The sequence below is a fragment of the Bubalus kerabau genome, chromosome 1, assembly GCF_029407905.1.
Source record: "Bubalus kerabau isolate K-KA32 ecotype Philippines breed swamp buffalo chromosome 1, PCC_UOA_SB_1v2, whole genome shotgun sequence".
In the NCBI taxonomy this organism is placed as follows: domain Eukaryota; kingdom Metazoa; phylum Chordata; class Mammalia; order Artiodactyla; family Bovidae; genus Bubalus; species Bubalus kerabau.
The window spans coordinates 126,095,057-126,114,219 of NC_073624.1; the positions used below are offsets into that span (position 1 = coordinate 126,095,057).

The 19,163-nt window shown below is 71.2% G+C and overlaps 10 non-coding genes across 10 annotated transcripts; all 10 read right to left on the reverse strand.

Annotated features, from left to right (window-relative positions):
* Positions 1-213: 213 nt before the first annotated feature.
* LOC129642358 (5S ribosomal RNA) lies at positions 214-332 on the reverse strand. The gene has a single exon (XR_008709658.1). It is a non-coding gene; the product is annotated as a 5S ribosomal RNA (ribosomal RNA).
* A 1,962-nt stretch (positions 333-2,294) lies between these two features.
* Positions 2,295-2,413, reverse strand: LOC129642359 (5S ribosomal RNA). The gene has a single exon (XR_008709659.1). It is a non-coding gene; the product is annotated as a 5S ribosomal RNA (ribosomal RNA).
* Positions 2,414-4,363: 1,950 nt separating this feature from the next.
* LOC129642360 (5S ribosomal RNA) lies at positions 4,364-4,482 on the reverse strand. Its single transcript, XR_008709660.1, has one exon. It is a non-coding gene; the product is annotated as a 5S ribosomal RNA (ribosomal RNA).
* A 1,946-nt stretch (positions 4,483-6,428) lies between these two features.
* On the reverse strand, positions 6,429-6,547 carry LOC129642361 (5S ribosomal RNA). Its single transcript, XR_008709661.1, has one exon. It is a non-coding gene; the product is annotated as a 5S ribosomal RNA (ribosomal RNA).
* A 1,950-nt stretch (positions 6,548-8,497) lies between these two features.
* On the reverse strand, positions 8,498-8,616 carry LOC129642362 (5S ribosomal RNA). The gene has a single exon (XR_008709662.1). It is a non-coding gene; the product is annotated as a 5S ribosomal RNA (ribosomal RNA).
* Positions 8,617-10,562: 1,946 nt separating this feature from the next.
* On the reverse strand, positions 10,563-10,681 carry LOC129642363 (5S ribosomal RNA). Its single transcript, XR_008709663.1, has one exon. It is a non-coding gene; the product is annotated as a 5S ribosomal RNA (ribosomal RNA).
* A 1,952-nt stretch (positions 10,682-12,633) lies between these two features.
* LOC129642365 (5S ribosomal RNA) lies at positions 12,634-12,752 on the reverse strand. Its single transcript, XR_008709665.1, has one exon. It is a non-coding gene; the product is annotated as a 5S ribosomal RNA (ribosomal RNA).
* A 1,961-nt stretch (positions 12,753-14,713) lies between these two features.
* On the reverse strand, positions 14,714-14,832 carry LOC129642366 (5S ribosomal RNA). Its single transcript, XR_008709666.1, has one exon. It is a non-coding gene; the product is annotated as a 5S ribosomal RNA (ribosomal RNA).
* Positions 14,833-16,796: 1,964 nt separating this feature from the next.
* Positions 16,797-16,915, reverse strand: LOC129642367 (5S ribosomal RNA). The gene has a single exon (XR_008709667.1). It is a non-coding gene; the product is annotated as a 5S ribosomal RNA (ribosomal RNA).
* Positions 16,916-18,885: 1,970 nt separating this feature from the next.
* On the reverse strand, positions 18,886-19,004 carry LOC129642368 (5S ribosomal RNA). The gene has a single exon (XR_008709668.1). It is a non-coding gene; the product is annotated as a 5S ribosomal RNA (ribosomal RNA).
* Between the last annotated feature and the right edge of the window lie 159 nt (positions 19,005-19,163).

A 19,163-nucleotide genomic window follows, 5' to 3' on the forward strand; every position in this document is an offset into this window, starting at 1 on the left:
TTCCTGGAAGCCGAATGCGGAGGGGCTCGCGGGCCGCGCGGAGGCAACCCAGGTCTGCAGCGGGAGTCGGGGCCCCGGCCACCCACCCCGCGAGGGGCTGGAAGGCAGGCGACCGCTCTGAGCGCGGTGGGGTGCGAGGGGCCAGCGGCAGGTGGGGCTTGCGGGGGTGGGGGGCGGGCGCTAAAGGAGAGGGGAGGCCCAAAAAAAAAAAAAAGCCTACAGCACCCGGTATTCCCAGGCGGTCTCCCATCCAAGTACTAACCAGGCCCGACCCTGCTTAGCTTCCGAGATCAGACGAGATCGGGCGCGTTCAGGGTGGTATGGCCGTAGACGGGGGCGGCTGCCGCCGGGCGCCCTAAGAGCCCTGCGCTGCGCCTGCCTTTCCCTCTGACCTGCCGCTCGGGCCAGCCGGCCGCAGCTCTCCACGGAGCGCGCGCTGCACTTGAGCTGCACGACCCGCGACCGGACTCCCCGCGGCCGTGTGGCCGGCCGACGCCGCTCCGCGCCCCGCACACCGCCACCCCCGGCCAGCACCCGCCCGGCCCGGCCCGGCCCGGGGGACCACAGGGCTTCCGGGACCCGGGACCCTGGACCCGCAGCAGCCGGCCCGGCATGCCTGCGCCGGGTCGGGCGTGGGCTGGGCTGGGCTGGGCTGGGGTGGGGTGAGGGGCGCGGTGGGGTGAGGGGCGCGGAGGTCTGGGCGCTCTCCCACCCTGGGACCCTCCAGGCCCGCCCCCGCTCGGAGGCCGCCGCCCCCCTCCGCCACCTCCCCCCCACCAAGGGCTTCGCTGCTCAGGGCCACGTGGCCCCGGGGGCCCGCTGGGGCCCGCGGTCCTCTGAGCCTCCTGCGGGCCTGTGCGCAGCCCAGCCTTGGCCCCGAGCGCCCATCCTGCCCGGCACCTGCCCGGTGCCCAAAGCCCCCGGGAGCCACCAGCGCGGTGAACCAGAGCTCGTCAGCCCCGCCCCTTCGCCCTACCGAGGCCCCCCTTGCCCCCACGCCGCCCTCCAAGCACAGCACCTTCCTGAGGGAGCGGACGAGCGACATGCAGGCACACGGACAGACACACAGACACTCGCAGGCACCCACGCCACGTGAGACAGCCGGCCGGCGCAAGCGCGGCAGCCAGGGCCACAGCCATAGCACCCGTGGGAGGCCGGGGGTCAGGAGAGACAGAGACAGAAAGAGATGAAGGTTCAGAGACACACTCCCAAGGCGGCGCGAGGCAGATGCAGACAGACAGACAGACAGACAGACAGACAGACACGAGCGCGCAGGCACACACGGGGAGGGAGAGACAGAGACAGGGAGACACAGAGCGACTGACAGAGAGCCGGAGAACGGGAGAAGGACAGGGGACAGGGGATGGCATCCGCTCCGAGATCGACACACTGGCACAGACCGTGGCACACCTCAGAGAGAGGCCCTGCGGAAGAAGCAGCTTCCCTAAGGGAGGGGGCGTCAGCCTTGGGCCGGCGGGCCCCGGCTGGGCGCAGTGCCCTGGGGCTGGCAATCACCCGTGGGGACCCCAAGACTTCCTCGCATCCGAGGTCTCAAAGGTCCCCTTCGGCTTGGCCACCTAAGGCGAGACCCAGCCCCCGCCCCCAGGCCAGAGGCTGAGCGCGTGAGAGTGTGTGTGTGAGTGTGTCGGTGGGCGACGGTGGGGGTCTGGTCGACTGGGGGCCGGGGGGAACCCAGAATGGAGGGGGCAGGGTGTGGCGGCCGGGGCTTTGGAAGTCTGTGTGGTCCTCTTGCTGTCTGTCTCTCTCTCCCTCTTTCTCCGTCTCCCTTACCTGTGGTCTCCGGCTCTTGACCTTTCTCGGGGGCGGGTGTGTGTGTGTGTGTGTGTGTGTGTGTGTGTGTGAGTGAGTGTTGTGGTTGTGTGAGTGTGTTGTGCGCACGCCTGCAGGAGACCCAGAGGCTGCCTGCGAGGATGCCTCTGGTGGTGGGGCTGGGGCCGGGGCTGGGGCCGGGGCCCCGCCCGGAAGTGCCTGAGGCCTGCCAAGGGAGCCCCAGACAGAGAGCACCCCCTCCACCGCCCCCCACCCACCCCCCGCCCCCTCGCCCTCGCCGGTCCTCTGGTTTCCTGGAAGCCGAATGCGGAGGGGCTCGCGGGCCGCGCGGAGGCAACCCAGGTCTGCAGCGGGAGTCGGGGCCCCGGCCACCCACCCCGCGAGGGGCTGGAAGGCAGGCGACCGCTCTGAGCGCGGTGGGGTGCGAGGGGCCAGCGGCAGGTGGGGCTTGCGGGGGTGGGGGGCGGGCGCTAAAGGAGAGGGGAGGCCAAAAAAAAAAAAAAAGCCTACAGCACCCGGTATTCCCAGGCGGTCTCCCATCCAAGTACTAACCAGGCCCGACCCTGCTTAGCTTCCGAGATCAGACGAGATCGGGCGCGTTCAGGGTGGTATGGCCGTAGACGGGGGCGGCTGCCGCCGGGCGCCCTAAGAGCCCTGCGCTGCGCCTGCCTTTCCCTCTGACCTGCCGCTCGGGCCAGCCGGCCGCAGCTCTCCACGGAGCGCGCGCTGCACTTGAGCTGCACGACCCGCGACCGGACTCCCCGCGGCCGTGTGGCCGGCCGACGCCGCTCCGCGCCCCGCACACCGCCACCCCCGGCCAGCACCCGCCCGGCCCGGCCCGGCCCGGGGGACCACAGGGCTTCCGGGACCCGGGACCCTGGACCCGCAGCAGCCGGCCCGGCATGCCTGCGCCGGGTCGGGCGTGGGCTGGGCTGGGCTGGGCTGGGGTGGGGTGAGGGGCGCGGTGGGGTGAGGGGCGCGGAGGTCTGGGCGCTCTCCCACCCTGGGACCCTCCAGGCCCGCCCCCGCTCGGAGGCCGCCGCCCCCCTCCGCCACCTCCCCCCCACCAAGGGCTTCGCTGCTCAGGGCCGCGTGGCCCCGGGGGCCCGCTGGGGCCCGCGGTCCTCTGAGCCTCCTGCGGGCCTGTGCGCAGCCCAGCCTTGGCCCCGAGCGCCCATCCTGCCCGGCACCTGCCCGGTGCCCAAAGCCCCCGGGAGCCACCAGCGCGGTGAACCAGAGCTCGTCAGCCCCGCCCCTTCGCCCTACCGAGGCCCCCCTTGCCCCCACGCCGCCCTCCAAGCACAGCACCTTCCTGAGGGAGCGGACGAGCGACATGCAGGCACACGGACAGACACACAGACACTCGCAGGCACCCACGCCACGTGAGACAGCCGGCCGGCGCAAGCGCGGCAGCCAGGGCCACAGCCATAGCACCCGTGGGAGGCCGGGGGTCAGGAGAGACAGAGACAGAAAGAGATGAAGGTTCAGAGACACACTCCCAAGGCGGCGCGAGGCAGATGCAGACAGACAGACAGACAGACACGAGCGCGCAGGCACACACGGGGAGGGAGAGACAGAGACAGGGAGACACAGAGCGACTGACAGAGAGCCGGAGAACGGGAGAAGGACAGGGGACAGGGGATGGCATCCGCTCCGAGATCGACACACTGGCACAGACCGTGGCACACCTCAGAGAGAGGCCCTGCGGAAGAAGCAGCTTCCCTAAGGGAGGGGGCGTCAGCCTTGGGCCGGCGGGCCCCGGCTGGGCGCAGTGCCCTGGGGCTGGCAATCACCCGTGGGGACCCCAAGACTTCCTCGCATCCGAGGTCTCAAAGGTCCCCTTCGGCTTGGCCACCTAAGGCGAGACCCAGCCCCCGCCCCCAGGCCAGAGGCTGAGCGCGTGAGAGTGTGTGTGTGAGTGTGTCGGTGGGCGACGGTGGGGGTCTGGTCGACTGGGGGCCGGGGGGAACCCAGAATGGAGGGGGCAGGGTGTGGCGGCCGGGGCTTTGGAAGTCTGTGTGGTCCTCTTGCTGTCTGTCTCTCTCTCCCTCTTTCTCCGTCTCCCTTACCTGTGGTCTCCGGCTCTTGACCTTTCTCGGGGGCGGGTGTGTGTGTGTGTGTGTGTGTGTGTGTGTGTGTGAGTGAGTGTTGTGGTTGTGTGAGTGTGTTGTGCGCACGCCTGCAGGAGACCCAGAGGCTGCCTGCGAGGATGCCTCTGGTGGTGGGGCTGGGGCCGGGGCTGGGGCCGGGGCCCCGCCCGGAAGTGCCTGAGGCCTGCCAAGGGAGCCCCAGACAGAGAGCACCCCCTCCACCGCCCCCCACCCACCCCCCGCCCCCTCGCCCTCGCCGGTCCTCTGGTTTCCTGGAAGCCGAATGCGGAGGGGCTCGCGGGCCGCGCGGAGGCAACCCAGGTCTGCAGCGGGAGTCGGGGCCCCGGCCACCCACCCCGCGAGGGGCTGGAAGGCAGGCGACCGCTCTGAGCGCGGTGGGGTGCGAGGGGCCAGCGGCAGGTGGGGCTTGCGGGGGTGGGGGGCGGGCGCTAAAGGAGAGGGGAGGCCCAAAAAAAAAAAAAAGCCTACAGCACCCGGTATTCCCAGGCGGTCTCCCATCCAAGTACTAACCAGGCCCGACCCTGCTTAGCTTCCGAGATCAGACGAGATCGGGCGCGTTCAGGGTGGTATGGCCGTAGACGGGGGCGGCTGCCGCCGGGCGCCCTAAGAGCCCTGCGCTGCGCCTGCCTTTCCCTCTGACCTGCCGCTCGGGCCAGCCGGCCGCAGCTCTCCACGGAGCGCGCGCTGCACTTGAGCTGCACGACCCGCGACCGGACTCCCCGCGGCCGTGTGGCCGGCCGACGCCGCTCCGCGCCCCGCACACCGCCACCCCCGGCCAGCACCCGCCCGGCCCGGCCCGGCCCGGGGGACCACAGGGCTTCCGGGACCCGGGACCCTGGACCCGCAGCAGCCGGCCCGGCATGCCTGCGCCGGGTCGGGCGTGGGCTGGGCTGGGCTGGGCTGGGGTGGGGTGAGGGGCGCGGTGGGGTGAGGGGCGCGGAGGTCTGGGCGCTCTCCCACCCTGGGACCCTCCAGGCCCGCCCCCGCTCGGAGGCCGCCGCCCCCCTCCGCCACCTCCCCCCCACCAAGGGCTTCGCTGCTCAGGGCCACGTGGCCCCGGGGGCCCGCTGGGGCCCGCGGTCCTCTGAGCCTCCTGCGGGCCTGTGCGCAGCCCAGCCTTGGCCCCGAGCGCCCATCCTGCCCGGCACCTGCCCGGTGCCCAAAGCCCCCGGGAGCCACCAGCGCGGTGAACCAGAGCTCGTCAGCCCCGCCCCTTCGCCCTACCGAGGCCCCCCTTGCCCCCACGCCGCCCTCCAAGCACAGCACCTTCCTGAGGGAGCGGACGAGCGACATGCAGGCACACGGACAGACACACAGACACTCGCAGGCACCCACGCCACGTGAGACAGCCGGCCGGCGCAAGCGCGGCAGCCAGGGCCACAGCCATAGCACCCGTGGGAGGCCGGGGGTCAGGAGAGACAGAGACAGAAAGAGATGAAGGTTCAGAGACACACTCCCAAGGCGGCGCGAGGCAGATGCAGACAGACAGACAGACAGACACGAGCGCGCAGGCACACACGGGGAGGGAGAGACAGAGACAGGGAGACACAGAGCGACTGACAGAGAGCCGGAGAACGGGAGAAGGACAGGGGACAGGGGATGGCATCCGCTCCGAGATCGACACACTGGCACAGACCGTGGCACACCTCAGAGAGAGGCCCTGCGGAAGAAGCAGCTTCCCTAAGGGAGGGGGCGTCAGCCTTGGGCCGGCGGGCCCCGGCTGGGCGCAGTGCCCTGGGGCTGGCAATCACCCGTGGGGACCCCAAGACTTCCTCGCATCCGAGGTCTCAAAGGTCCCCTTCGGCTTGGCCACCTAAGGCGAGACCCAGCCCCCGCCCCCAGGCCAGAGGCTGAGCGCGTGAGAGTGTGTGTGTGAGTGTGTCGGTGGGCGACGGTGGGGGTCTGGTCGACTGGGGGCCGGGGGGAACCCAGAATGGAGGGGGCAGGGTGTGGCGGCCGGGGCTTTGGAAGTCTGTGTGGTCCTCTTGCTGTCTGTCTCTCTCTCCCTCTTTCTCCGTCTCCCTTACCTGTGGTCTCCGGCTCTTGACCTTTCTCGGGGGCGGGTGTGTGTGTGTGTGTGTGTGTGTGTGTGTGTGAGTGAGTGTTGTGGTTGTGTGAGTGTGTTGTGCGCACGCCTGCAGGAGACCCAGAGGCTGCCTGCGAGGATGCCTCTGGTGGTGGGGCTGGGGCCGGGGCTGGGGCCGGGGCCCCGCCCGGAAGTGCCTGAGGCCTGCCAAGGGAGCCCCAGACAGAGAGCACCCCCTCCACCGCCCCCCACCCACCCCCCGCCCCCTCGCCCTCGCCGGTCCTCTGGTTTCCTGGAAGCCGAATGCGGAGGGGCTCGCGGGCCGCGCGGAGGCAACCCAGGTCTGCAGCGGGAGTCGGGGCCCCGGCCACCCACCCCGCGAGGGGCTGGAAGGCAGGCGACCGCTCTGAGCGCGGTGGGGTGCGAGGGGCCAGCGGCAGGTGGGGCTTGCGGGGGTGGGGGGCGGGCGCTAAAGGAGAGGGGAGGCCCAAAAAAAAAAAAGCCTACAGCACCCGGTATTCCCAGGCGGTCTCCCATCCAAGTACTAACCAGGCCCGACCCTGCTTAGCTTCCGAGATCAGACGAGATCGGGCGCGTTCAGGGTGGTATGGCCGTAGACGGGGGCGGCTGCCGCCGGGCGCCCTAAGAGCCCTGCGCTGCGCCTGCCTTTCCCTCTGACCTGCCGCTCGGGCCAGCCGGCCGCAGCTCTCCACGGAGCGCGCGCTGCACTTGAGCTGCACGACCCGCGACCGGACTCCCCGCGGCCGTGTGGCCGGCCGACGCCGCTCCGCGCCCCGCACACCGCCACCCCCGGCCAGCACCCGCCCGGCCCGGCCCGGCCCGGGGGACCACAGGGCTTCCGGGACCCGGGACCCTGGACCCGCAGCAGCCGGCCCGGCATGCCTGCGCCGGGTCGGGCGTGGGCTGGGCTGGGCTGGGCTGGGGTGGGGTGAGGGGCGCGGTGGGGTGAGGGGCGCGGAGGTCTGGGCGCTCTCCCACCCTGGGACCCTCCAGGCCCGCCCCCGCTCGGAGGCCGCCGCCCCCCTCCGCCACCTCCCCCCCACCAAGGGCTTCGCTGCTCAGGGCCGCGTGGCCCCGGGGGCCCGCTGGGGCCCGCGGTCCTCTGAGCCTCCTGCGGGCCTGTGCGCAGCCCAGCCTTGGCCCCGAGCGCCCATCCTGCCCGGCACCTGCCCGGTGCCCAAAGCCCCCGGGAGCCACCAGCGCGGTGAACCAGAGCTCGTCAGCCCCGCCCCTTCGCCCTACCGAGGCCCCCCTTGCCCCCACGCCGCCCTCCAAGCACAGCACCTTCCTGAGGGAGCGGACGAGCGACATGCAGGCACACGGACAGACACACAGACACTCGCAGGCACCCACGCCACGTGAGACAGCCGGCCGGCGCAAGCGCGGCAGCCAGGGCCACAGCCATAGCACCCGTGGGAGGCCGGGGGTCAGGAGAGACAGAGACAGAAAGAGATGAAGGTTCAGAGACACACTCCCAAGGCGGCGCGAGGCAGATGCAGACAGACAGACAGACAGACACGAGCGCGCAGGCACACACGGGGAGGGAGAGACAGAGACAGGGAGACACAGAGCGACTGACAGAGAGCCGGAGAACGGGAGAAGGACAGGGGACAGGGGATGGCATCCGCTCCGAGATCGACACACTGGCACAGACCGTGGCACACCTCAGAGAGAGGCCCTGCGGAAGAAGCAGCTTCCCTAAGGGAGGGGGCGTCAGCCTTGGGCCGGCGGGCCCCGGCTGGGCGCAGTGCCCTGGGGCTGGCAATCACCCGTGGGGACCCCAAGACTTCCTCGCATCCGAGGTCTCAAAGGTCCCCTTCGGCTTGGCCACCTAAGGCGAGACCCAGCCCCCGCCCCCAGGCCAGAGGCTGAGCGCGTGAGAGTGTGTGTGTGAGTGTGTCGGTGGGCGACGGTGGGGGTCTGGTCGACTGGGGGCCGGGGGGAACCCAGAATGGAGGGGGCAGGGTGTGGCGGCCGGGGCTTTGGAAGTCTGTGTGGTCCTCTTGCTGTCTGTCTCTCTCTCCCTCTTTCTCCGTCTCCCTTACCTGTGGTCTCCGGCTCTTGACCTTTCTCGGGGGCGGGTGTGTGTGTGTGTGTGTGTGTGTGTGTGTGTGTGAGTGAGTGTTGTGGTTGTGTGAGTGTGTTGTGCGCACGCCTGCAGGAGACCCAGAGGCTGCCTGCGAGGATGCCTCTGGTGGTGGGGCTGGGGCCGGGGCTGGGGCCGGGGCCCCGCCCGGAAGTGCCTGAGGCCTGCCAAGGGAGCCCCAGACAGAGAGCACCCCCTCCACCGCCCCCCACCCACCCCCCGCCCCCTCGCCCTCGCCGGTCCTCTGGTTTCCTGGAAGCCGAATGCGGAGGGGCTCGCGGGCCGCGCGGAGGCAACCCAGGTCTGCAGCGGGAGTCGGGGCCCCGGCCACCCACCCCGCGAGGGGCTGGAAGGCAGGCGACCGCTCTGAGCGCGGTGGGGTGCGAGGGGCCAGCGGCAGGTGGGGCTTGCGGGGGTGGGGGGCGGGCGCTAAAGGAGAGGGGAGGCCCAAAAAAAAAAAAAAGCCTACAGCACCCGGTATTCCCAGGCGGTCTCCCATCCAAGTACTAACCAGGCCCGACCCTGCTTAGCTTCCGAGATCAGACGAGATCGGGCGCGTTCAGGGTGGTATGGCCGTAGACGGGGGCGGCTGCCGCCGGGCGCCCTAAGAGCCCTGCGCTGCGCCTGCCTTTCCCTCTGACCTGCCGCTCGGGCCAGCCGGCCGCAGCTCTCCACGGAGCGCGCGCTGCACTTGAGCTGCACGACCCGCGACCGGACTCCCCGCGGCCGTGTGGCCGGCCGACGCCGCTCCGCGCCCCGCACACCGCCACCCCCGGCCAGCACCCGCCCGGCCCGGCCCGGCCCGGGGGACCACAGGGCTTCCGGGACCCGGGACCCTGGACCCGCAGCAGCCGGCCCGGCATGCCTGCGCCGGGTCGGGCGTGGGCTGGGCTGGGCTGGGCTGGGGTGGGGTGAGGGGCGCGGTGGGGTGAGGGGCGCGGAGGTCTGGGCGCTCTCCCACCCTGGGACCCTCCAGGCCCGCCCCCGCTCGGAGGCCGCCGCCCCCCTCCGCCACCTCCCCCCCACCAAGGGCTTCGCTGCTCAGGGCCGCGTGGCCCCGGGGGCCCGCTGGGGCCCGCGGTCCTCTGAGCCTCCTGCGGGCCTGTGCGCAGCCCAGCCTTGGCCCCGAGCGCCCATCCTGCCCGGCACCTGCCCGGTGCCCAAAGCCCCCGGGAGCCACCAGCGCGGTGAACCAGAGCTCGTCAGCCCCGCCCCTTCGCCCTACCGAGGCCCCCCTTGCCCCCACGCCGCCCTCCAAGCACAGCACCTTCCTGAGGGAGCGGACGAGCGACATGCAGGCACACGGACAGACACACAGACACTCGCAGGCACCCACGCCACGTGAGACAGCCGGCCGGCGCAAGCGCGGCAGCCAGGGCCACAGCCATAGCACCCGTGGGAGGCCGGGGGTCAGGAGAGACAGAGACAGAAAGAGATGAAGGTTCAGAGACACACTCCCAAGGCGGCGCGAGGCAGATGCAGACAGACAGACAGACAGACACGAGCGCGCAGGCACACACGGGGAGGGAGAGACAGAGACAGGGAGACACAGAGCGACTGACAGAGAGCCGGAGAACGGGAGAAGGACAGGGGACAGGGGATGGCATCCGCTCCGAGATCGACACACTGGCACAGACCGTGGCACACCTCAGAGAGAGGCCCTGCGGAAGAAGCAGCTTCCCTAAGGGAGGGGGCGTCAGCCTTGGGCCGGCGGGCCCCGGCTGGGCGCAGTGCCCTGGGGCTGGCAATCACCCGTGGGGACCCCAAGACTTCCTCGCATCCGAGGTCTCAAAGGTCCCCTTCGGCTTGGCCACCTAAGGCGAGACCCAGCCCCCGCCCCCAGGCCAGAGGCTGAGCGCGTGAGAGTGTGTGTGTGAGTGTGTCGGTGGGCGACGGTGGGGGTCTGGTCGACTGGGGGCCGGGGGGAACCCAGAATGGAGGGGGCAGGGTGTGGCGGCCGGGGCTTTGGAAGTCTGTGTGGTCCTCTTGCTGTCTGTCTCTCTCTCCCTCTTTCTCCGTCTCCCTTACCTGTGGTCTCCGGCTCTTGACCTTTCTCGGGGGCGGGTGTGTGTGTGTGTGTGTGTGTGTGTGTGTGTGAGTGAGTGTTGTGGTTGTGTGAGTGTGTTGTGCGCACGCCTGCAGGAGACCCAGAGGCTGCCTGCGAGGATGCCTCTGGTGGTGGGGCTGGGGCCGGGGCTGGGGCCGGGGCCCCGCCCGGAAGTGCCTGAGGCCTGCCAAGGGAGCCCCAGACAGAGAGCACCCCCTCCACCGCCCCCCACCCACCCCCCGCCCCCTCGCCCTCGCCGGTCCTCTGGTTTCCTGGAAGCCGAATGCGGAGGGGCTCGCGGGCCGCGCGGAGGCAACCCAGGTCTGCAGCGGGAGTCGGGGCCCCGGCCACCCACCCCGCGAGGGGCTGGAAGGCAGGCGACCGCTCTGAGCGCGGTGGGGTGCGAGGGGCCAGCGGCAGGTGGGGCTTGCGGGGGTGGGGGGCGGGCGCTAAAGGAGAGGGGAGGCCCAAAAAAAAAAAAGCCTACAGCACCCGGTATTCCCAGGCGGTCTCCCATCCAAGTACTAACCAGGCCCGACCCTGCTTAGCTTCCGAGATCAGACGAGATCGGGCGCGTTCAGGGTGGTATGGCCGTAGACGGGGGCGGCTGCCGCCGGGCGCCCTAAGAGCCCTGCGCTGCGCCTGCCTTTCCCTCTGACCTGCCGCTCGGGCCAGCCGGCCGCAGCTCTCCACGGAGCGCGCGCTGCACTTGAGCTGCACGACCCGCGACCGGACTCCCCGCGGCCGTGTGGCCGGCCGACGCCGCTCCGCGCCCCGCACACCGCCACCCCCGGCCAGCACCCGCCCGGCCCGGCCCGGCCCGGGGGACCACAGGGCTTCCGGGACCCGGGACCCTGGACCCGCAGCAGCCGGCCCGGCATGCCTGCGCCGGGTCGGGCGTGGGCTGGGCTGGGCTGGGCTGGGGTGGGGTGAGGGGCGCGGTGGGGTGAGGGGCGCGGAGGTCTGGGCGCTCTCCCACCCTGGGACCCTCCAGGCCCGCCCCCGCTCGGAGGCCGCCGCCCCCCTCCGCCACCTCCCCCCCACCAAGGGCTTCGCTGCTCAGGGCCGCGTGGCCCCGGGGGCCCGCTGGGGCCCGCGGTCCTCTGAGCCTCCTGCGGGCCTGTGCGCAGCCCAGCCTTGGCCCCGAGCGCCCATCCTGCCCGGCACCTGCCCGGTGCCCAAAGCCCCCGGGAGCCACCAGCGCGGTGAACCAGAGCTCGTCAGCCCCGCCCCTTCGCCCTACCGAGGCCCCCCTTGCCCCCACGCCGCCCTCCAAGCACAGCACCTTCCTGAGGGAGCGGACGAGCGACATGCAGGCACACGGACAGACACACAGACACTCGCAGGCACCCACGCCACGTGAGACAGCCGGCCGGCGCAAGCGCGGCAGCCAGGGCCACAGCCATAGCACCCGTGGGAGGCCGGGGGTCAGGAGAGACAGAGACAGAAAGAGATGAAGGTTCAGAGACACACTCCCAAGGCGGCGCGAGGCAGATGCAGACAGACAGACAGACAGACACGAGCGCGCAGGCACACACGGGGAGGGAGAGACAGAGACAGGGAGACACAGAGCGACTGACAGAGAGCCGGAGAACGGGAGAAGGACAGGGGACAGGGGATGGCATCCGCTCCGAGATCGACACACTGGCACAGACCGTGGCACACCTCAGAGAGAGGCCCTGCGGAAGAAGCAGCTTCCCTAAGGGAGGGGGCGTCAGCCTTGGGCCGGCGGGCCCCGGCTGGGCGCAGTGCCCTGGGGCTGGCAATCACCCGTGGGGACCCCAAGACTTCCTCGCATCCGAGGTCTCAAAGGTCCCCTTCGGCTTGGCCACCTAAGGCGAGACCCAGCCCCCGCCCCCAGGCCAGAGGCTGAGCGCGTGAGAGTGTGTGTGTGAGTGTGTCGGTGGGCGACGGTGGGGGTCTGGTCGACTGGGGGCCGGGGGGAACCCAGAATGGAGGGGGCAGGGTGTGGCGGCCGGGGCTTTGGAAGTCTGTGTGGTCCTCTTGCTGTCTGTCTCTCTCTCCCTCTTTCTCCGTCTCCCTTACCTGTGGTCTCCGGCTCTTGACCTTTCTCGGGGGCGGGTGTGTGTGTGTGTGTGTGTGTGTGTGTGTGTGTGTGAGTGAGTGTTGTGGTTGTGTGAGTGTGTTGTGCGCACGCCTGCAGGAGACCCAGAGGCTGCCTGCGAGGATGCCTCTGGTGGTGGGGCTGGGGCCGGGGCTGGGGCCGGGGCCCCGCCCGGAAGTGCCTGAGGCCTGCCAAGGGAGCCCCAGACAGAGAGCACCCCCTCCACCGCCCCCCACCCACCCCCCGCCCCCTCGCCCTCGCCGGTCCTCTGGTTTCCTGGAAGCCGAATGCGGAGGGGCTCGCGGGCCGCGCGGAGGCAACCCAGGTCTGCAGCGGGAGTCGGGGCCCCGGCCACCCACCCCGCGAGGGGCTGGAAGGCAGGCGACCGCTCTGAGCGCGGTGGGGTGCGAGGGGCCAGCGGCAGGTGGGGCTTGCGGGGGTGGGGGGCGGGCGCTAAAGGAGAGGGGAGGCCCAAAAAAAAAAAAAAGCCTACAGCACCCGGTATTCCCAGGCGGTCTCCCATCCAAGTACTAACCAGGCCCGACCCTGCTTAGCTTCCGAGATCAGACGAGATCGGGCGCGTTCAGGGTGGTATGGCCGTAGACGGGGGCGGCTGCCGCCGGGCGCCCTAAGAGCCCTGCGCTGCGCCTGCCTTTCCCTCTGACCTGCCGCTCGGGCCAGCCGGCCGCAGCTCTCCACGGAGCGCGCGCTGCACTTGAGCTGCACGACCCGCGACCGGACTCCCCGCGGCCGTGTGGCCGGCCGACGCCGCTCCGCGCCCCGCACACCGCCACCCCCGGCCAGCACCCGCCCGGCCCGGCCCGGCCCGGGGGACCACAGGGCTTCCGGGACCCGGGACCCTGGACCCGCAGCAGCCGGCCCGGCATGCCTGCGCCGGGTCGGGCGTGGGCTGGGCTGGGCTGGGCTGGGGTGGGGTGAGGGGCGCGGTGGGGTGAGGGGCGCGGAGGTCTGGGCGCTCTCCCACCCTGGGACCCTCCAGGCCCGCCCCCGCTCGGAGGCCGCCGCCCCCCTCCGCCACCTCCCCCCCACCAAGGGCTTCGCTGCTCAGGGCCACGTGGCCCCGGGGGCCCGCTGGGGCCCGCGGTCCTCTGAGCCTCCTGCGGGCCTGTGCGCAGCCCAGCCTTGGCCCCGAGCGCCCATCCTGCCCGGCACCTGCCCGGTGCCCAAAGCCCCCGGGAGCCACCAGCGCGGTGAACCAGAGCTCGTCAGCCCCGCCCCTTCGCCCTACCGAGGCCCCCCTTGCCCCCACGCCGCCCTCCAAGCACAGCACCTTCCTGAGGGAGCGGACGAGCGACATGCAGGCACACGGACAGACACACAGACACTCGCAGGCACCCACGCCACGTGAGACAGCCGGCCGGCGCAAGCGCGGCAGCCAGGGCCACAGCCATAGCACCCGTGGGAGGCCGGGGGTCAGGAGAGACAGAGACAGAAAGAGATGAAGGTTCAGAGACACACTCCCAAGGCGGCGCGAGGCAGATGCAGACAGACAGACAGACAGACAGACAGACAGACACGAGCGCGCAGGCACACACGGGGAGGGAGAGACAGAGACAGGGAGACACAGAGCGACGACAGAGAGCCGGAGAACGGGAGAAGGACAGGGGACAGGGGATGGCATCCGCTCCGAGATCGACACACTGGCACAGACCGTGGCACACCTCAGAGAGAGGCCCTGCGGAAGAAGCAGCTTCCCTAAGGGAGGGGGCGTCAGCCTTGGGCCGGCGGGCCCCGGCTGGGCGCAGTGCCCTGGGGCTGGCAATCACCCGTGGGGACCCCAAGACTTCCTCGCATCCGAGGTCTCAAAGGTCCCCTTCGGCTTGGCCACCTAAGGCGAGACCCAGCCCCCGCCCCCAGGCCAGAGGCTGAGCGCGTGAGAGTGTGTGTGTGAGTGTGTCGGTGGGCGACGGTGGGGGTCTGGTCGACTGGGGGCCGGGGGGAACCCAGAATGGAGGGGGCAGGGTGTGGCGGCCGGGGCTTTGGAAGTCTGTGTGGTCCTCTTGCTGTCTGTCTCTCTCTCCCTCTTTCTCCGTCTCCCTTACCTGTGGTCTCCGGCTCTTGACCTTTCTCGGGGGCGGGTGTGTGTGTGTGTGTGTGTGTGTGTGTGTGTGTGAGTGAGTGTTGTGGTTGTGTGAGTGTGTTGTGCGCACGCCTGCAGGAGACCCAGAGGCTGCCTGCGAGGATGCCTCTGGTGGTGGGGCTGGGGCCGGGGCTGGGGCCGGGGCCCCGCCCGGAAGTGCCTGAGGCCTGCCAAGGGAGCCCCAGACAGAGAGCACCCCCTCCACCGCCCCCCACCCACCCCCCGCCCCCTCGCCCTCGCCGGTCCTCTGGTTTCCTGGAAGCCGAATGCGGAGGGGCTCGCGGGCCGCGCGGAGGCAACCCAGGTCTGCAGCGGGAGTCGGGGCCCCGGCCACCCACCCCGCGAGGGGCTGGAAGGCAGGCGACCGCTCTGAGCGCGGTGGGGTGCGAGGGGCCAGCGGCAGGTGGGGCTTGCGGGGGTGGGGGGCGGGCGCTAAAGGAGAGGGGAGGCCAAAAAAAAAAAAAAAGCCTACAGCACCCGGTATTCCCAGGCGGTCTCCCATCCAAGTACTAACCAGGCCCGACCCTGCTTAGCTTCCGAGATCAGACGAGATCGGGCGCGTTCAGGGTGGTATGGCCGTAGACGGGGGCGGCTGCCGCCGGGCGCCCTAAGAGCCCTGCGCTGCGCCTGCCTTTCCCTCTGACCTGCCGCTCGGGCCAGCCGGCCGCAGCTCTCCACGGAGCGCGCGCTGCACTTGAGCTGCACGACCCGCGACCGGACTCCCCGCGGCCGTGTGGCCGGCCGACGCCGCTCCGCGCCCCGCACACCGCCACCCCCGGCCAGCACCCGCCCGGCCCGGCCCGGCCCGGGGGACCACAGGGCTTCCGGGACCCGGGACCCTGGACCCGCAGCAGCCGGCCCGGCATGCCTGCGCCGGGTCGGGCGTGGGCTGGGCTGGGCTGGGCTGGGGTGGGGTGAGGGGCGCGGTGGGGTGAGGGGCGCGGAGGTCTGGGCGCTCTCCCACCCTGGGACCCTCCAGGCCCGCCCCCGCTCGGAGGCCGCCGCCCCCCTCCGCCACCTCCCCCCCACCAAGGGCTTCGCTGCTCAGGGCCGCGTGGCCCCGGGGGCCCGCTGGGGCCCGCGGTCCTCTGAGCCTCCTGCGGGCCTGTGCGCAGCCCAGCCTTGGCCCCGAGCGCCCATCCTGCCCGGCACCTGCCCGGTGCCCAAAGCCCCCGGGAGCCACCAGCGCGGTGAACCAGAGCTCGTCAGCCCCGCCCCTTCGCCCTACCGAGGCCCCCCTTGCCCCCACGCCGCCCTCCAAGCACAGCACCTTCCTGAGGGAGCGGACGAGCGACATGCAGGCACACGGACAGACACACAGACACTCGCAGGCACCCACGCCACGTGAGACAGCCGGCCGGCGCAAGCGCGGCAGCCAGGGCCACAGCCATAGCACCCGTGGGAGGCCGGGGGTCAGGAGAGACAGAGACAGAAAGAGATGAAGGTTCAGAGACACACTCCCAAGGCGGCGCGAGGCAGATGCAGACAGACAGACAGACAGACAGACAGACAGACACGAGCGCGCAGGCACACACGGGGAGGGAGAGACAGAGACAGGGAGACACAGAGCGACTGACAGAGAGCCGGAGAACGGGAGAAGGACAGGGGACAGGGGATGGCATCCGCTCCGAGATCGACACACTGGCACAGACCGTGGCACACCTCAGAGAGAGGCCCTGCGGAAGAAGCAGCTTCCCTAAGGGAGGGGGCGTCAGCCTTGGGCCGGCGGGCCCCGGCTGGGCGCAGTGCCCTGGGGCTGGCAATCACCCGTGGGGACCCCAAGACTTCCTCGCATCCGAGGTCTCAAAGGTCCCCTTCGGCTTGGCCACCTAAGGCGAGACCCAGCCCCCGCCCCCAGGCCAGAGGCTGAGCGCGTGAGAGTGTGTGTGTGAGTGTGTCGGTGGGCGACGGTGGGGGTCTGGTCGACTGGGGGCCGGGGGGAACCCAGAATGGAGGGGGCAGGGTGTGGCGGCCGGGGCTTTGGAAGTCTGTGTGGTCCTCTTGCTGTCTGTCTCTCTCTCCCTCTTTCTCCGTCTCCCTTACCTGTGGTCTCCGGCTCTTGACCTTTCTCGGGGGCGGGTGTGTGTGTGTGTGTGTGTGTGTGTGTGTGTGTGTGAGTGAGTGTTGTGGTTGTGTGAGTGTGTTGTGCGCACGCCTGCAGGAGACCCAGAGGCTGCCTGCGAGGATGCCTCTGGTGGTGGGGCTGGGGCCGGGGCTGGGGCCGGGGCCCCGCCCGGAAGTGCCTGAGGCCTGCCAAGGGAGCCCCAGACAGAGAGCACCCCCTCCACCGCCCCCCACCCACCCCCCGCCCCCTCGCCCTCGCCGGTCCTCTGGTTTCCTGGAAGCCGAATGCGGAGGGGCTCGCGGGCCGCGCGGAGGCAACCCAGGTCTGCAGCGGGAGTCGGGGCCCCGGCCACCCACCCCGCGAGGGGCTGGAAGGCAGGCGACCGCTCTGAGCGCGGTGGGGTGCGAGGGGCCAGCGGCAGGTGGGGCTTGCGGGGGTGGGGGGCGGGCGCTAAAGGAGAGGGGAGGCCCAAAAAAAAAAAAAAGCCTACAGCACCCGGTATTCCCAGGCGGTCTCCCATCCAAGTACTAACCAGGCCCGACCCTGCTTAGCTTCCGAGATCAGACGAGATCGGGCGCGTTCAGGGTGGTATGGCCGTAGACGGGGGCGGCTGCCGCCGGGCGCCCTAAGAGCCCTGCGCTGCGCCTGCCTTTCCCTCTGACCTGCCGCTCGGGCCAGCCGGCCGCAGCTCTCCACGGAGCCGCAGCTCTCCACGGAGCGCGCGCTGCACTTGAGCTGCACGACCCGCGACCGGACTCCCCGCGGCCGTGTGGCCGGCCGACGCCGCTCCGCGCCCCGCACACCGCCACCCCCGGCCAGCACCCGCCCGGCCCGGCCCGGCCCGGGGGACCACAGGGCTTCCGGGACCCGGGACCCTGGACCCGCAGCAGCCGGCCCGGCATGCCTGCGCCGGGTCGGGCGTGGGCTGGGCTGGGCTGGGCTGGGGTGGGGTGAGGGGCGCGGTGGGGTGAGGGGCGCGGAGGTCTGGGCGCTCTCCCACCCTGGGACCCTCCAGGCCCGCCCCCGCTCGGAGGCCGCCGCCCCCCTCCGCCACCTCCCCCCCACCAAGGGCTTCGCTGCTCAGGGCCACGTGGCCCCGGGGGCCCGCTGGGGCCCGCGGTCCTCTGAGCCTCCTGCGGGCCTGTGCGCAGCCCAGCCTTGGCCCCGAGCGCCCATCCTGCCCGGCACCTGCCCGGTGCCCAAAGCCCCCGGGAGCCACCAGCGCGGTGAACCAGAGCTCGTCAGCCCCGCCCCTTCGCCCTACCGAGGCCCCCCTTGCCCCCACGCCGCCCTCCAAGCACAGCACCTTCCTGAGGGAGCGGACGAGCGACATGCAGGCACACGGACAGACACACAGACACTCGCAGGCACCCACGCCACGTGAGACAGCCGGCCGGCGCAAGCGCGGCAGCCAGGGCCACAGCCATAGCACCCGTGGGAGGCCGGGGGTCAGGAGAGACAGAGACAGAAAGAGATGAAGGTTCAGAGACACACTCCCAAGGCGGCGCGAGGCAGATGCAGACAGACAGACAGACAGACACGAGCGCGCAGGCACACACGGGGAGGGAGAGACAGAGACAGGGAGACACAGAGCGACTGACAGAGAGCCGGAGAACGGGAGAAGGACAGGGGACAGGGGATGGCATCCGCTCCGAGATCGACACACTGGCACAGACCGTGGCACACCTCAGAGAGAGGCCCTGCGGAAGAAGCAGCTTCCCTAAGGGAGGGGGCGTCAGCCTTGGGCCGGCGGGCCCCGGCTGGGCGCAGTGCCCTGGGGCTGGCAATCACCCGTGGGGACCCCAAGACTTCCTCGCATCCGAGGTCTCAAAGGTCCCCTTCGGCTTGGCCACCTAAGGCGAGACCCAGCCCCCGCCCCCAGGCCAGAGGCTGAGCGCGTGAGAGTGTGTGTGTGAGTGTGTCGGTGGGCGACGGTGGGGGTCTGGTCGACTGGGGGCCGGGGGGAACCCAGAATGGAGGGGGCAGGGTGTGGCGGCCGGGGCTTTGGAAGTCTGTGTGGTCCTCTTGCTGTCTGTCTCTCTCTCCCTCTTTCTCCGTCTCCCTTACCTGTGGTCTCCGGCTCTTGACCTTTCTCGGGGGCGGGTGTGTGTGTGTGTGTGTGTGTGTGTGTGTGTGTGTGAGTGAGTGTTGTGGTTGTGTGAGTGTGTTGTGCGCACGCCTGCAGGAGACCCAGAGGCTGCCTGCGAGGATGCCTCTGGTGGTGGGGCTGGGGCCGGGGCTGGGGCCGGGGCCCCGCCCGGAAGTGCCTGAGGCCTGCCAAGGGAGCCCCAGACAGAGAGCACCCCCTCCACCGCCCCCCACCCACCCCCCGCCCCCTCGCCCTCGCCGGTCCTCTGGTTTCCTGGAAGCCGAATGCGGAGGGGCTCGCGGGCCGCGCGGAGGCAACCCAGGTCTGCAGCGGGAGTCGGGGCCCCGGCCACCCACCCCGCGAGGGGCTGGAAGGCAGGCGACCGCTCTGAGCGCGGTGGGGTGCGAGGGGCCAGCGGCAGGTGGGGCTTGCGGGGGTGGGGGGCGGGCGCTAAAGGAGAGGGGAGGCCCAAAAAAAAAAAAAAGCCTACAGCACCCGGTATTCCCAGGCGGTCTCCCATCCAAGTACTAACCAGGCCCGACCCTGCTTAGCTTCCGAGATCAGACGAGATCGGGCGCGTTCAGGGTGGTATGGCCGTAGACGGGGGCGGCTGCCGCCGGGCGCCCTAAGAGCCCTGCGCTGCGCCTGCCTTTCCCTCTGACCTGCCGCTCGGGCCAGCCGGCCGCAGCTCTCCACGGAGCGCGCGCTGCACTTGAGCTGCACGACCCGCGACCGGACTCCCCGCGGCCGTGTGGCCGGCC